Source organism: Tympanuchus pallidicinctus, unplaced genomic scaffold (genome assembly GCF_026119805.1).
Source record: "Tympanuchus pallidicinctus isolate F22 unplaced genomic scaffold, pur_lepc_1.0 scaffold3, whole genome shotgun sequence".
In the NCBI taxonomy this organism is placed as follows: Eukaryota; Metazoa; Chordata; class Aves; order Galliformes; family Phasianidae; genus Tympanuchus; species Tympanuchus pallidicinctus.
The window spans coordinates 62,514,838-62,531,227 of record NW_026294747.1 but is presented as its reverse complement, the minus strand read 5'-3'; the positions used below and the strand labels follow the sequence as shown (position 1 = coordinate 62,531,227).

Sequence of the window (16,390 nt, the reverse complement as noted above, 5' to 3'; positions counted from 1 at the left end):
GTATCTCTTCATCCTATCCCCAGAAGAGTCCATCCTCCCATTCGCATTCACCTCTGCATAGGGGGATGATGCCTTAGATATGCCCTGTCCTGCCTGTTCCATGTCTCTTTATGCCTGACAGTTAGAGAATTTGAATGGGCTGCACCTCCCAACTTGGAGTTCCATCACTGCTGACTAAATTTCCTCTTCTAACTCCAGCCCACTGGAGTAGGCCCACTGATCTTCCACTAAGAGCACTTGCATGTTTTCCATCAGCTCACAACCATAAGATGAAGGAAAGCCCTCTCCAAGCCCTTACTCAGCCCTCTCAATGCCATAGAAGAGAGTGAAGGCAGCATCTCCACATGACTTGTCTTTGGAGCAGGCTCCCAACACTACCTACACGCACACATTTCCCCAGTAGCAGTTAGCAGATTTGCTTTGTGTGCTGGTAAATCACTCTGGAAGTGCTTCATGACCAAGTAAGGAATCTCAAGGGTGGCTGGGCAACTATCAGTTTGGAATGGTTGCTGTCGTGGGACAGCATTTACCCCACTTCTTCCTGAGGGTGCCCAAGTCTGAATATTAAAGTGTGTAGCATGGAAATATCATCATTGCAAGATCAACCTGATGACTTTTACAAGAAAATGATATGCTCTTTTCCTGCAAGTCAGGCAGAGATACATGATATCAGGGCTCCCTTTTGTTTCTCTTCCTTATGGGTATTAGCAAACAAATCTTTCTCTTTCCAGTCTTCTGCCTCTTAGGTATTTTACACTATTAGATAAACCCATGGTAAAAGGAACGGAAATTGAATTAAATATTGATCTGCTCTTCCTCTTGGGAGCTCTATGAAAGGCAGCGTTCCCAGCACTTCCTGGGTAGAGCAAGAGGAAGGAGAAATAATAACCCACATAAAAGGAGGAAGAGAGGAGTAGCAGCACTAATTAGAACTGAAAAATACGGTTGCAATGCCTATGTAGTTCTTTGTTATCTAAGCAAAGAGATGGTGCAAATCAGGTCTAGATTCAGAGGATACATGTTTCCACATGGATCACCTGTCCCTAGTGCAGGCTGATCCTGGTCCTTGCTGTGCTCATGCACCTGGCTCTGCAGTGACTTTATGTGCCTACCAGATGTGCCTACACGTATTAAACACTCAGCAGAACACACTACCAACAAAGTAAGCACAACGAAGATTGCAGAGAGCAATGTGGCTAGCCTGCATTCACTGTTTTTGCAGGGTTTCAGTGATGCAGAGCAGCTGTCAACGCGGTCATGCACTTGGGTCTGGGCATACTTGGGAGTTTGCAGCTTTGATTGCACCTTTAATGCACATGTATATAGTCAGGGCACTGAAAGCTGTCTTCAAGATACAGGCACGCCGTGCAAGTGCCTGGCAGCTATGGGCTGTGAATAAGAAACCCATTGAACCGAAGCCAAGTGTGGAGAATCTAATTACACAGTTAAACTCGGAGGCCACTGACAGTTACATAACAAAGGAAACCCGGCCTCGCTGGAGGCAAATCGTTTTCGTTCTGCTTGAGAAAGGAAGGTTTTGTTGACAACTCAGATATGGAATGCTTGAAAGAGTCACCCGGGTAAATAACAACAGCTTACTACTCCATTAGATAGCTCTTCCCAGGCTGCAAGGCTTCCCTGTCCTAGAGGAAGGCCATACCGATTGAGCCATTAAAACTGCAAGTCGATTTGTCCAGTCCTCAATTCATCATCATTATCACGATAACAAAAAAAAAACAAAACACAAACAACCAAAAAAAGCACTCTTCCAAGAGCACGTTAAAAATGCAGTGATTTATTTAGGGCAAGGTGTTTGCTTCCTCCTCTCCTCTTCAGAAAAGGAATTGGATGCAGAAAGCGTTGTCTCAAGGTTTCTGAATATTCCAATCAGGTTTTATTCAATATATCCACTTCTAGGAGATTGCCTTGGAGAATGCAGACAAAAATAAACAGGTCTTGGGTATGGAAGATGGAGGTGGAGGTGATCTTTGGGAAAATCACAGCATTTCTGACGTATTAGAGATCTGCTGGGAAGGACTGTGTCCATGTTCTTAATCTGAATGCCCTTAAATTGTGCCAGGCTATGTTTAGGTTAGATAACAGGAAAAACTTCTTTACAGAAAGGGTTGTTAAGCACTGAAATAGGCTCCCCAGGGAGGTGGTTGAGTCACCATCCCTGGATGTACTTAAAAACCATTTGGATGTGGTGCTCAGGGACATGATTTAGCAGAGGGTTGTTAGGGTAGTATGGTTAGCTTGTGGTTGGACTCGGTGATCTTTAAGGTCTTTTCCAACCTGAGCAATTCTATGATTCTATGATTCTAGTCTGACACAGAACAAGCCCTGTTGTAATTGCTTTGGCAAGGTGCTTGAGCTGTTTGAGAAACTCCGAGACAGACCTTTTATCCTTTTACAAGGTAGTCTGCTCCCTTGCCCTACTGTACTTTTAGAACTCCTCCTGACATTCAGTGTGATTTCCTTTGCTCTAATCTAAGGTCACTACCTCCTATCCCTGAGGAACATCAGGAGCTTTTTCTACTCTTTGAAGAAGTCCTTTATGTGTTGGAAGGCTGTAATCATGTGTCCCCTTGATCTTCTCTAGACCAGACGTCTCCTCAGTCTCATGGATCATGAGTTCTCGGTCGCTCTTAGTTTACCTCAGGACAGAGTTGCACGAGTGAACTTTGCACTTGTTATGAGTTTTATGGCAGCCAAAGAATGCTGTCATTATTGTCTGCAGCCGAAGTTAAAGATTTCTCCCATAACCTGGGCAGAGGACATGGGAGCCTCCAGGGATCGAGGTCTCAATCCCCGGTTCCAAGCGGGCAGCACAAGAAATGGAAGACATACAACTTTCCAGTCTTTGATGTCAAGGACTTGCCTTGCCATGTCCTTACCATGTTCTGAGTGAGACTGTGGAGTCTCTTTTCAGGTACTGGAGAGACTTCTCCAGGACATAGATATGTTGTACATAAGCTGGAAAATGCAAACTGTGAGCAAGAAAATCCCTGATTCGAGGGCTGCTTCGGTAACTTTATGGCAGTTCATGGGACTGCTGGAAACACAGCCAAGAAACGGCGATGAGTCATCACCCAATGCTTGAGAAAACATGATTCCTGGGCTCTGTTATCTTAAACGAGGACAAGATTGCTCAGAAACAATGAACTGAAGGGATGCTTATAGCAGATGCGTAAACAATGAGTCACAATTCTTCTAATGAGCCCTTAACAACATAATGGCGTCTGTGCTGACAGGTCGTTGGTAAGTGATCCCAAACAAAGCACATCCTCGTGGTCTTAGAAGACCTTTGAAGATCGCTGTGTTTTCCAGGGAGGGAGAAGGGTGGGTTTTAACAGCACTTGGCAATGCTTGGCTGCAAACACTGCGGCGTGATAATGTGGGACGTGCAGCATTAGGAGGTGGTAGATGTCTTCATATGCGACACGGGAAGAGTGGGATTCATGGGATTCCTTGCTGGGGGATATAGTGGCATGAAAGATTCAAGTTGTAACTGGATGAGGGTTTCTCATGGAGGAGCAACCCACTGGGAGTTACTCAAAGCAGAGACCCCAGTGTGTACTCATGAGTCTGATGTAGCAGTGGAGTAGATCAGTCTCGGACTCCTTCTCCTGTGGGCAAAGCATTTTTGTCCTTCAAAGACTTCTGGAATTTGCTGGAGTCTTTAAATGCTCATAACTACATCACATCAAACTCTCTGCTTTGTTGAGTGAGAGGAAGAAGCATGTCTCTGGCCTCTGCCTGAAGGAACTGCAAAACGGTGTTTGTTTGTGATGCCCTTGTGATACTCAAAAAAAAAAAAAAAAAAAAAAAAAAAAAAAAAAAAAAACCATCAAAGTCTTTGATTCTGGCCAAAACCATTTGCTTTACGTAAAGTCAGAAGAAATGTTGTGATACACAACTATTAAACAGTCTTCCTTTGGAAGAAACTTCTTGGCCTTTATTTTGGCTATCATTTTGCCCGGAGGAAATAGATTGCCTTATGTCTCCAAATTTCACGGTATCTTTAATCTTCCAAAGAAGTTATAAATATTACGTGTTAATCCATTTTTATGCCTGAATAGGAATGCTTTTCCATCTCTGGTTGTAATGCAGTCTTACAGCAGTGAGTTCCACAGATGAAAATGTGCATTGGCATGGAAAAAAATCAGCTAGAGGAAGAGATATTTTACCCTAGCAGTACTGTAGGCTACAGCTCCTAAAAGTTCAAAATTTTCATTGTCTTCTTCATGACAAATGAGAAGAGACAGGAGATAGTTTTGGAGAAAACAAAGTGTTAGAGTGCACAAACCCAGCTTCTCCTCCTAAGCTTACCAAGAGTCTGAAACAATATCCATGAGTGATCCAATGCAGACAGAGAGAGAAGATAGTTATTTTAGGGTGGCTGCTGAAACCACAAAGCCTTTGTGATAAGTTTTGGTTGTCATGATCTCTCAAACCCATTAACTGTGATTCTTTTCACCCCTCCTGATGTTGATTTGCAACAGAGACAATAAGAAAGGAAAAAGCTTCTCTGGCCGGACTCCATCCTCTATGTGGGTGAGCAGACACTGAGGAACCCCTCACTTCAGCTCCAGATCCTCTGCTACTACACTATTGAACAAGAGCTGCTATAATCACCGAGTCTGTAAACTCTAATCTCTGTTTACATCCTCCCTGTCACTCTAGAGAGTTTCTGTGATTGAAAATAAAGCCCTCTTTGAACTGATACAATAGATTCTGCAAGGGGAGGACAGGAAGATGTTATCTTTGGCTGCTTGCCCATAGCAAAACTAGCCACTTCCCTGAAGCCAATAGATCTGTGTTAGTGACTCCTGTGGGAGACACAGGCTAGATATTTACATTCGAATTTGGAGGACAAACACATTCTGAGCCACAGACAGGAGTCTGTTACTGTTCTGATGCTTGTCTTTATGTGGACAAAACACATCTCTTCTTCTCTGAGGAACTTATGGCCCAAGCCCAGAAATTTGGGTGCAAAGTAGTTTTGTTGATAACTTCCTTAGATTTCAGTTAATACCTAGATGTTTCTATAGATAAGCCCAAAGGAGCAAATCAGAGGATAGAAGAACCAGAAAAGAAAGGATCTTCTCAAAGTTACCCAGGGATGGTTGAAAAAGATGGAAATAGCCCTCAGGTTATTTTGGTGCAGAGCTGTCTCCATCCTCAGCCAAAGTTAACCTCGTGTTGGTGAAGGGTCTTCCTGCAGACCACAAAAAAGAGCAAAGAACAGGTGATACAAACCACTTTGCATGCAGGACAAGATACTTCTAGTGGTGCTAGTTGGCTCTCTCCACCGACTATAGAAGAATAAACAACTTTGTAGAAGTCAAGTAAAATGAGATTTTAGCTAGTGTGTGGCTCAGCAGAGGCCAGCAACTCTAGCTGACAAGGTCTTGGTAAGTGATCCCAAATTCCTCTACAAAAGCAGAGCAAGCAGCAGCGTTTATCAGTTTAAAGGTCAAAATTTTTGAATCATGATGATCTGATAGAAATAGTGGCAGCTTACTGTTCCCTCAGCCACAGAAATGTAGATGCTGTTGACTGAGCAGTGGCTTTCAGCCTTTCTCTGTCCTTTGAGAGACTTTCATCACTTTCTGGTGGAGGTGTGGACCCTATATGAAAGCCAGTTGTCCCTTGGTGGTAGACTTCCTGGTCTTTGCAAACCTCTTATGAATGTCCATGGCTGCTTGTGAAGTTGGGGACTACAGACTCAAACCCAGGGAGGTACAGCCTGGAATAGGGGGTACTATCTGTAGCTGCCAGTATTTCTGAAGAGGATGGAAATTCCTAGTGTAACTGTACCAGCCATGAAAATGCAATGAAATGGAAGGGAAAGGAACTTGCCATGATTTCCTCAGAAGTCCTTGGTCAAGTGTTTTTCTTCTGATCTTTGGATAAATACTTGTTTTCTTGCTCCCCCCCCTTTTTTTTTAATCCATTTAAAAGACACTATTTGATTCAAAGCTTGGTATTCTGCACATAAGGGAAAAATGAAGACTCTCAACCTCACTGCTGTCTTGGTGGATTTTTTATTAGTGACAATTAATTGCACTTCTACAGCAGCTTCAGATTTTGACTTGGAATGGAAACTGTGCAAACCTTTCTACAGCATAACCCCACAGACCAAAATCTACCACCTGCACCTGATATCCTAGGCTAAGTCCCTCCAGCTTAATGAACAGATGAAAACATCTCTTCTTGTGAGAATTTATGTACAATTTCCAGGTCTCTATCTTGTTCCCTAAGCCCCAGAGAGGAAAATCCCAGATTTTGCCTTGCCAGAAGCTATTTAGTATCATATTCAACTTGATGCCCTACAGTATCTCTCTTGGCTTTCAGCTGCTGCTTCATTGCTTCCTGTTGGCCCTGTGCCGCATCTACCTTCCCTTGGCAGATATTTCAGATACCTTTGAGGCCTCTATACATCTATAAATAAATTGATCCTTCATTGTCTATACAGATTGAGATCCCCAGGGTCAAAACTGTGCTGGCTGGAGCTCCATGGTCTGTGTCCAAGAAGACACCTCAACATCTTAGAGTAGGCAAGAGGATTCTCCTGCCCAGAATGCCTAAGGAAGGGGGGATGAACCTGTACCAGACTGCAAGGCAGTCTCTGTCCCTACCCTTCAAGAACATTGGGTAGCCAGCCAAGCAAGAGAACAGTGAGTTCTCACTGCTTTATCTTATACTTATAAAATCTGGTTTTCTTTGTGCCTGAGCTACTGGAGTCATGTGTTGGGTGATACTCAGCTTGCATTTAAAACAAAAGCAAGCATATACCCTGTATAGTAGCAGAGAGAATCTGGAGATGGTTATCTCCAGAGTGTCAGAATTAAAGGACGAAAAAAGGAAGAGAAATACAGAACTTCCCTTTTTTGAAAATCTCATGATATTTTAGGCAGCTGTCATAATTGTGGGAATATATTAGTTCGCATGGGTTCCTAAGGCAGGGCCTCTCTTCACAACAGCACTGGGTGTCACCTGAAACTCTCACCAGTTCATTGTACTGCAGAGTCTGAAGGGCATTTTTCTACATAGTAGAGGGGAAAAAAGATGTACAAGGCCAATTGTTGGCATCAACTAGCACCATAAATTCAGAGTATGCAGAGCTCATGGAAACCAGGAAGCTTTTGAGAACATCCTGCTGATATCTCTAACCACGATTTCGCAAACACAATTATATTATTGTCTTAGAAAAAAAGGAGGATGGCTTAAAGTCCACCATAGTTAAAAGATGCAACAATAAAGCTATGAAAACAAAAGAAGGTAATGAACAGAAAAAAAAAGAGGAGAAAGATGCAGTGCTGAGCCAACAGGCCTGGACTTAGCCTTGGAAGGGCAACCTGCCCTCATGTTCGGACGTGGCTGATGGCACGTCTGAAGGACAGAAATCAGCCATGCTGTGGTGTGACTTTGCTCCTCTTTAGGTATGTGTCGTAGCATCTCTATTCTTGCTGGAGATTTACCTCCTATGGAAGGAACCTGGACTGCCTCCCTTGGAGATGGAGAGGATGCACTTAGTCTCATATCCCTGTCACTGCTTGAATTCCATAGAAGATCCCCAGATCCGTGGGTGCCCTAACCCTGAAGGCGTTCAAGGCCAGGTTGGATGGGATTCTGAGCAACCTGATGTGATAACTGATGTAGTGGTTTGCAATCCTGCTGGCAGCAAGGGTTTGGAACTAGATGACCTGCGAGGTCTCTTCCAATCCTTGCCATTCTAGGATTCTATGATATCCCATCCTGTGAGCCCAACTATTGTGTCCTACCACATGTAATGAGAAACCAACATGGAGAGCTCTGCAGGCTGGTGGACCTGTACCTGAACTCTTGAGAGCTCCCTTAAGACATTATAATACCTGAAAGCCAGAAGCAACAGGGTCCCTTTTTCACATAGGCCCCTCCCTGGAGGGCAAAGCAACTTCAATCACAGGGACAATGAAATGACCTTCCCAGGAACAGGAATCTCATTGATTTATCTCCTATATTCCTGTCTCAGCCACAGGGTACTGCATTCTCTTCTTCCTCTACCATCTTGGTTGCTGTTGGTCATTTTGCATGCTCTCATAACTTGTGGGAAGGGATGTGAAGTAAGCCCTCTGCATGGAGGTTAGGAGAGGCAAGGCAAAGGATTGGCAGGAAGGCTATAAAGTAGGCAGCTCTCTCTTCTTGCTCTCCTGCCAGGAAACCCACGGAGAGGTCTTCTTTCTATTCTTTTTTCCTTTTCCCTTCACCTTTACCCTTCCACCCCCATTAGCCCTTGCCCATCACCGTCCCCCCCCCTTCCCCCCAGCACCATTCCTCCCTGGAACATCGCAGCACTGCTCTTTCATGAGCAGTGTGTGGTATTATGACTTTGGCAATGCTGAGCCCTGCCAGCACGCCTCAAACCACAGGTATCTGACCCCGTCCCAATCCCCGTAATACTGATTAATGTCCCGATTCACCTCCCGATAGGGCCAGAACTGTCTGTGGCCAAAGCAGGTCAACACCCCACTCCCTGTGCTCTCCCCTCCTCCCTTCAGGCTCCTCTCCTTTTGCTTGGGGAGCATCTGTTCCAAAAAATCCCACAAGCAGGGAGTGCAGGAGCTGCCAGCAGCGCTGGGAGCCGGGGTGCAGTTACAACAAGGCCAGCTCTGTGATTACGGCACATTAAGCCCTCAGTGCTGTGCAGGCTGCTCTGAGGCATGACGTCCTCACTCCAGCCGGTCAGCTCCAGCATCCCCCCTTCCTCCTCCTTCTGCTGTCCCTTCTGGAACTGGGAAGGAGCATGAATATGGGATGCTGACATGGTGCTCACCTGGAGGTGAGGGCAGAGATGGTGTAGGAGATGTAGGGGGAAGCTTGGAGGGGAGGAAAGCTTTGGTGGCCCCAATGGGAGATAAAACAGATTGGAGTGGGTGCTCAGAACAGAAAGGCCCATTGCAGGTGACCCTGGAGCCAAATCAACCCTGGAGCACGTTGCAGGGGGGTATCCATCCATCTTCTGGCAGGGATAAAGGTATTTTCATGCTCCAGGAGCACAAGTTGGTGGCTGCTGCTTGAGGTGCTAACAGAGCCCTGTTTCAGGGTTGTTAATGCTTCAGATGCAGCTGCAATACAAATTTATCTCGGCATCCATGGAGTGGGATCTACTGCAGTCTGGGATCCCTGTCCATGAGGCCACACTAGTCGTGTGGAAGGAAATAAATCAGCTGTATCTCATTCTCTGTCCCCATTAACAGTGTCCACATCCATACGGCTGTGATATCTTTAACCCAAGTCAGTGTGGTCTCATACAAAGCTTCCAGATAGGAATGGATGATCTGTAGATGTGGGATCTGTTCCAGTGACTGCCAGCCTTGCAGTAGTGTATTCCCTGACCTTGTTGCATGTAGGCTGGCAGAAGATGCACGTGCTGGGACTTTGATGGAACAAACATCCTTCTCTTCCCGACTCCTTCTGTTTTACATTGTCCTTGGAAGCTTGGCCTTCATGACAAGATGCCTTTGGAGGCATAAACCACAGATCTTTGCCTAGTTTGCTCTCTACAAGGTGTTAACTCTGAATCCTAGGGAGGTGTACCTCAGTGAAGTATTCTTCTCTTTCATTTTATCTTAGATGTCCATTTTGGCAGCTGGGCCCAGCAACAGACCATGGAAAAACAAAAGGTTGCCAAAGGGTAAAAGGGAAGGCGATGAACAAGAAAATCCAGAAGAGAAGCAAAGACCACTGTCACAGCAGTGAGACAACATATAATTGATTCTCTTGGGGAGTTACTAGTGGTGTCAATAACTAAGGCTGGTGCTCTTAGAGGGTGTACAGGATCTAGGAATGAGGTTGAGAAAGGAGTCGGGTATCCAGGTTTGCTAGGGCTCCACCCAGCTCTGTAGATGGCAGTCTGTTGACCCTCTGGCTTGGCCATGGTTATGCTTATCTGGGTAACTTAAAGACCTTATCTCCCCATCAGCTGAGTCAGCTCAGCTGAGCACATACCCACATCGACCCCTATGGAGATCCTCTTAGTGTGCAGACTTGTTGGCACAGAACCAGGGCTGGATCCTTACCAGGGTGAAAAACAAGGGTTGATGTTGTTCCATTTTCAGCAGCTGAAGCACTCTCCCCTCCCCCTGCTCCTGCAGAAACCTGAGTCATCTTTTGCTGATGACAGAGTAAATTAGGAATACACATTAGCTGTGACTTTGAATGGCCTAATTTCCCATTTACAGTCCTACAAAGTATATGCAAAAACCATCTTAAGCTCAATTTGTTGATCAAACTGATGCTGCCCATGACACCAAAGAATGCCATGACGAAATCGGCATTGGAAGTGAGTTAGGAAAGAAGAAAAAGCAACTGTCTATTGCTCAGTCTACTTGAAACACTGATGATGAATTTGCTCAAATCTCCTACATTCAAACATTATGATTTGACTGCCTTTCAGAATGGACCCAAATCAACTGCTGAATTCAGCCCTGTCCTGTGGTTTGAGTCAAATCCAGCCTACCAGCATGCTTATCACCCTTCCCACCACCTCCATAGCCAGAAGCAAGAGTGACATACCTTCCCTCTGAGATCCTCCCCCAAATTGCTTGTCTTTGAATGCTTTCAAAAAGACATTCATTGCACAAGGCAGCCAGCCACAAAAGAAGCTACTGAAGCATGGCTGTACATGGTTTGGAGAAGCATGTGGAATCTAGGAGCTTGTCATCCGACCCAGATCTCTCAGCTTGCAGAATCCTGTCCCTTTCCATCCAGAGGCAACCCAGGGCCAAGAGGCTAGTATCAGAATGTGCTAGCTGGGCTACTCCAAATCACCCCCTGGCTCTCTTATTTCCCTGCAGTGATGCTGATTGACATCAGATGAGACTCTTGGTCCTTCTGTACTCCACAGGAACACCACTGATTTATGCCAGCAGAATGCTCTGGCCCCTTGAGCTTTGTGGTTTCTATGATGAGGTTAAGGCAAATCGGAGAGAAAATCTGATCCCAGGAATGAGGCAAAAAGCAACAAACACACTTCATTGTGGTGGTGAAAGGCTGACAGAGAAACACCAGTCGTGGTGGGAAATGAAATGGAGATGAAGATGGTGCTCTGCTGTGGGGTTATATGCTGGGATGCTCCGAGACTATTTAACAATGCTGCAGCATGAGTCAGAGACACAGAGTTTTGCCCACACGCCTACTTGTATGGGTGTGCATACATAATAGTTTTGCACCAAACCTCATGCCTTCACTAGCTGAGGAAATGAGACCTCCAAGCCCACCCAGTGTCTTTTGGGTGCAACCACAGATGACCTGAGGTGGGATGCTCTGTGGCTGAGTGGGTCCCTTGAGGACACCAGGCAGCTCTGAGATGCATGAATACACATTGCTGATATCTAAAGCTAGGCATGGGAAATCAGCTACGTCCTGCTTTGTCCCCATCCAGTGGCTAGCCTGGGGAAACACTACTGGGACTTGACAGTTCTGGTAAGTCAGCTCAAGTGAAAACAAGTTATGTCTGCATTAGATGCAATGCATCTGACCACCTCTGACCACCTGCAGGCATATGATTTAGTGAGCATGGTTATTTAGAATGGGAACACTTTTTCACCTCTGCACCTATAGAGACATCTCTGTCTCTTTTATTCTTTTCTGGGAAGAACAATAAAAATGAGCCATCTTTCCAAGCTTGCCTTCGCTCACAGAATCATCAAATTGTAAAGGTGGGAAAAGACCACTAAGATCATCCAGTCCAACTGTCAACCCATCCCCACCATGATCACAAAACAATGTCCCTACAAGTCCTCTGTGCCTTTACTGCACATACAGCGAAAAAAAATGCCTGAAAGCATGCAGAAATGCAATGGAAGAGCTAAATCTCAGTTCCCAATCTCATCTGAAGAGGTCATTTTTCAACAAGCAATTAATTCAGCATAATCTCAAGAGCACTGCAAGAAAACACAGGCTTGGAGAAAACCTTGATGTCAATTCTGAAAGGTGAAAAGGTTTGATAAGCAGATGGCTTTTGGTAAGCCCACAACACAAGGTTTCAAAGTTGTATGCATTGGGCATCTTTTAGCACTTCTTATCAGCTCTCTCTCACTTTTATTTTTAAAAGAAATTTCCTGTATTTTCTCTGAGCTGAGTGAAACTGCTAACCATGAAATAGATACTCTGCATAATGTTGCTTTATTGATCTTATTCTTTAGTGCAGCAAGAGGAAACAGGTCATTTCCTTGCAACCACTTGCCATGGCCATTTTCTCAAATCTATTTTAACTCCAACTGTTCAGTGTCTGAAAGGAAAAGTGGTCTGGAGTCAAAACGCCAAGAAGAAAGTCAAGGTAACATTGAGGTGAGGCGGGAGTTCAGGCAATAAAAGTTGGATAGATGGAAATAGCTTGCAAAGTTCGTGCATATCATCCCAATACTTTGATTGAGTTTGGTTTGTAGCACTACAAAACAATAGGAGCTGCTGGTATTTCTCTCCTGGAGGAGATTAGGAATTTCCTAATGTGTTTGGATCCACAGGATCAGCAGTTAAATGAGTTACTAGTGGTCCTAAACAGTGTTGGAGTCCCCCAACACTCCATTGGATCTCAGTTAAATGATCACTTGTTCTCTGCTACACTCCCAAGACTTTGCAACTCCCTAACTTCCTCTTCAGAGCACCTTGTCCCTTAACTCCTAGTAAAAATAAGCTAAGTTTTGCATAATGCTCACTTTTCTGTTAAAATACACAGAAATGAAAAAGAAAAAAAAAAAAAGAAATTAAGTCCCAAGCCAAGGCTTGGTAGAGGGAAGATAAGGTTTTCTAAGGACGCACAGTGACTTTCAAATCTGCCTTTACAGATGCAATTGTGACTGCTTCTTGCTCTCAGTGTGACAAGACCAAGCAAACAGATATGCAGAAATGCCTGGAGAGAGAAAGACAGACATAAAGATAACATCGAGGAACCCTGATTAACAGTGGGGCAGCCATGTGAGAAGTGAGATAACCAGCCTGCCTTGGGTGCTGAGACAGCAACTGCTATCTCCAGTGCTTGCCCCATACACCAGTCTAAGGGGTTTCTTTTCCAAGAGGCCAGGTCTGCCCTGGTTGAGCCCATTATCTGGAAAACGGTGGATATTTGAGGTTTTTACAGTGAAAAAAACATGAAGACTCCTAATGTATTTGGACTTTGAAGGCTAACTTGTTCTGTACTTTGGTCAGAGTCAGAGAGGTGGGCTAGGACTGGATGGCTGTGCTGTCTCCAGGCCAATTCTCAGACTCAGAAGTCCCTGTTTGCTGCTAAATAAAGGGGCTGGGTCCTGTGTCCTGGTCTTGAAGCCAAGCAAGATGGCACATCTCATGCCTACAAGCCCAAACTCATTTTTCCCCAAATGGAGAATGAGATCACATCCAGTCCCTGTGTTATCGTGAACCAGCTCTTGGGAACGTTATCTGGAAGATTGCTCATCTGCCCAGATGAAAACTCTGCCAAGAATGGTGCTCGTGATTAAATAGTCTGGCTGAGGGAGGTGAGGTTCAGAGGTACAGTGAAGCCTATGCTCCTCACACCTTGCTGTGTGTGTGCATTTTCTGCCAAGAGCAAAAGGTATTACAGCAGACCTCACAGCAGGCTTGGGACGGGGTGTGGATCTGTCAAAAGGAGGAGTGGGGGGATTTATGCTGGAGGATAATGATGTGTGGTGTCAGGGTAGAGCTGCACACATCGCTGGCTCTCCTTATTGCCCCCACCGGTGCAACCCAATCTTTCCCTCGTGTGTCTCAGGAGCTCATCCAAACCTTTGATGTGCAGACACCATTCACTGACCCAGCAACAAACCTTCTGCATTTATTTCCCTTTTCCCATCCTGAGTTATTTTCACGCCAGCTTGGGGAGTTCAATCATCTCATGGAGGAGAAGGAGGTGGAGTTGTGGGTAAGTGGGACCGCTCCTTTCTGAGCTGTTTCATTGGGTTTATTTTCATGTGTCACAGCATCAGGCCAACACCTTCCTGCTGTCTGTACTCTGGTGTCCCTCCAGTGTTCTCTGAAATATAAGGCTGCCCCAACAAGAGAGAGTGAAGGAGAAGATAAATGGCTTTCTCCCCTTGACTTCCCTTCACCCCAGCTACAACGCTTGAAATATTTATCTCTCACACAGGGATAGCACAATCCCTGCACTGCTGAAATGCTTCGAGCCAGGAACGCTGGAGGAGTGAGAGGGAAAAGGGGCAGAGAAGTCCACTTTCTGCTTTGCTGGCTAAAGGGAAAAATGTGTAGGCAGAAAGATGGGACAGCCTTGCAGAAGATTGCAGCAACGAAAGCATCGCCTGAGTGCTCTCAGGGAGATTTGTGTAATAGGAGGATCAAAGTACAGCCTGATAAGAGGGTGTCATCCATCCAGAATTTTCCATTCTTGGAAATCAGGTTTCTGGAAGTCAATCCAAGCTGGGCCTCCACAGGGAAGGGAGACTCCCAAAGCATAGAGCCCTGCTGATTAGTAATAAGGGTCAGCCTGGCCTCATTGGAAACGACAGGTTAATATCAAGCCAAGTGTAGCAAGCACGAGTTTGGATGTTCCCATGACAAATGCAAGCTCAGGATCAGACCCAGGCAGGAATTCTGCTGGTTGCATTTCAGCTCCAAGTGTCACTCATTAATGGAACCATCCTGCAAAATGTGCAGCACAAAGATCGTCCTTGTTACAACAGCTCTTGTAAGGTCAGCTGAAATTTAGGCTGAGATCCACACAGTTATTATAGCATCCATGTGGATGCAGAGGGAGAGAGCAAATTCTCAGTGCCAGGGCAAGGTGTCTGATCTTTAACACTGGCTGAGCCTGTTGAGGTCTTCACTTTGGTCAACAGCAAGGGAACTGGGAGGAATCAAGGCCCAAAAGTCTCTGATGAGCCCAGTGGGATTGAACAGCAAAGTGGTCCCATCAGCATGTAAATATGCACTGATCATCATCACTATCTTGCAACAGTGGGGGGGTGAGGATGGAGCAGCTTGGCAGTGATGAGGACCTGAGGACCACTTCCCAGGTAGGGTTTGGATCAGAGGAGATCCTCAACTCCTGAGAAACCAAGGCACAATGGGTGTATGTCTATGCCCCAAATATCTGCAGATCAGGGACTGATTTCAACTGTGTTTCATCAGGTGGCTGAGCAGTGAATTCCCAAGCACATCCCTATGGGGTCAAAGCCTCCAGCCAGCATCTTCCACCAATGGCCCCTTATTGGTGTGCCCAGGAATAGATTTACAGAATCATAGAATCGTTTTAGTTGGAAGCGGCCTGTAGAGGTCATCTGGTTCAATTCCCTTGCAATGAACAGGGACACACACAGCTTCATCAGGTGCTCAGAGCCCCATCCAGCCTGACCTTGGGTGTCTGCAGGGATGGAGCATCCATCACCCCTCTGGGCAATTCTTCTAGTGCCTTGCTGTCCTTACTGCAAAAAAGCTTTTTCCTTACATCCAGTCTAAATCTCCCCTCTTTTGGCTTGAAGTCGTTTCCCCTTATCCTACCACAACAGACCCTGCTAAAGAGACTGTCTCCTTTTTTCATACAGCCCCTTTAGATACTGAAAGTCCACCCTCAAGTCTTCCCAGAGCCTTCTCTTTTCCAGGAAGAGAACGGATGCCAAATCAATGGATGCAAAGATGTGAGACGACTCCTGCTGTCAGGGCAGGGATCTCAGCATCATTTTGCACATGGACATGGGAGGATAGGGGCTGCTTGGTGGTCTGGTGATGGAGACAACAGCTGTTCCTGCTTGAGCTGTCTGAACTGGGTTACCCCTGGCTGGGACTGCAGACACACTGCTCTCCCAAGGATAACCCCACTGATCCCAAAGCAGCGCTTTGGAGCTATTTCTAGGAGGTCAGAAACCAAACAACTGCTTGGACCTAAAAGGCACACCTCAGGTTTCGTATCCTCAAGCCTTGACCCTCTGCGTGCATATTTGCCCCACTGCATTCTCTGTTCCCTCTGCACCAAACCCCAGCCTGCTCAGGTCCGATTTGCCACTGAGCGCTTTAGGCTTCTGCAGGGTGAAATCACAGCCCATCTATTGCCCTGATGCAGAGCCCTGTTTGCTTTACATTTTGCGGTCAGGTATTTTATAGTCCAGGGATATCTGCTAATCCCAAAGTACAATAAAAAACCCCATATCTTTCATAAATACAAGGGGCAGGGATGGGCACATTCCCAAGCTCGTGTGGAGAAAAAGAACATTTCGGATATTGTTTCCTTGCACTTGGAGGCTGTCTTTATTGAATGAATTCAGACAGTAGTCAGGATTTGCAGGATCTCTGTGTAGGATTATTTGATGATTATTCTTTTTACTATTGGCCCCATTCTCAGGGAGTTGTTGTTGGTTTGGGTTTGTTGTTGGTTTTTTTTTTTTTTCTTTCC

General features: G+C 45.5%; 1 protein-coding gene across 1 annotated transcript in view; it reads right to left on the bottom strand.

Annotated features, from left to right (window-relative positions):
• The window catches only part of PTH1R (parathyroid hormone 1 receptor), a 104,107-nt gene that overhangs the window by 84,138 nt on the left and 3,579 nt on the right, over positions 1–16,390 (bottom strand). The gene's annotated exons all lie outside the window — the stretch shown is intronic.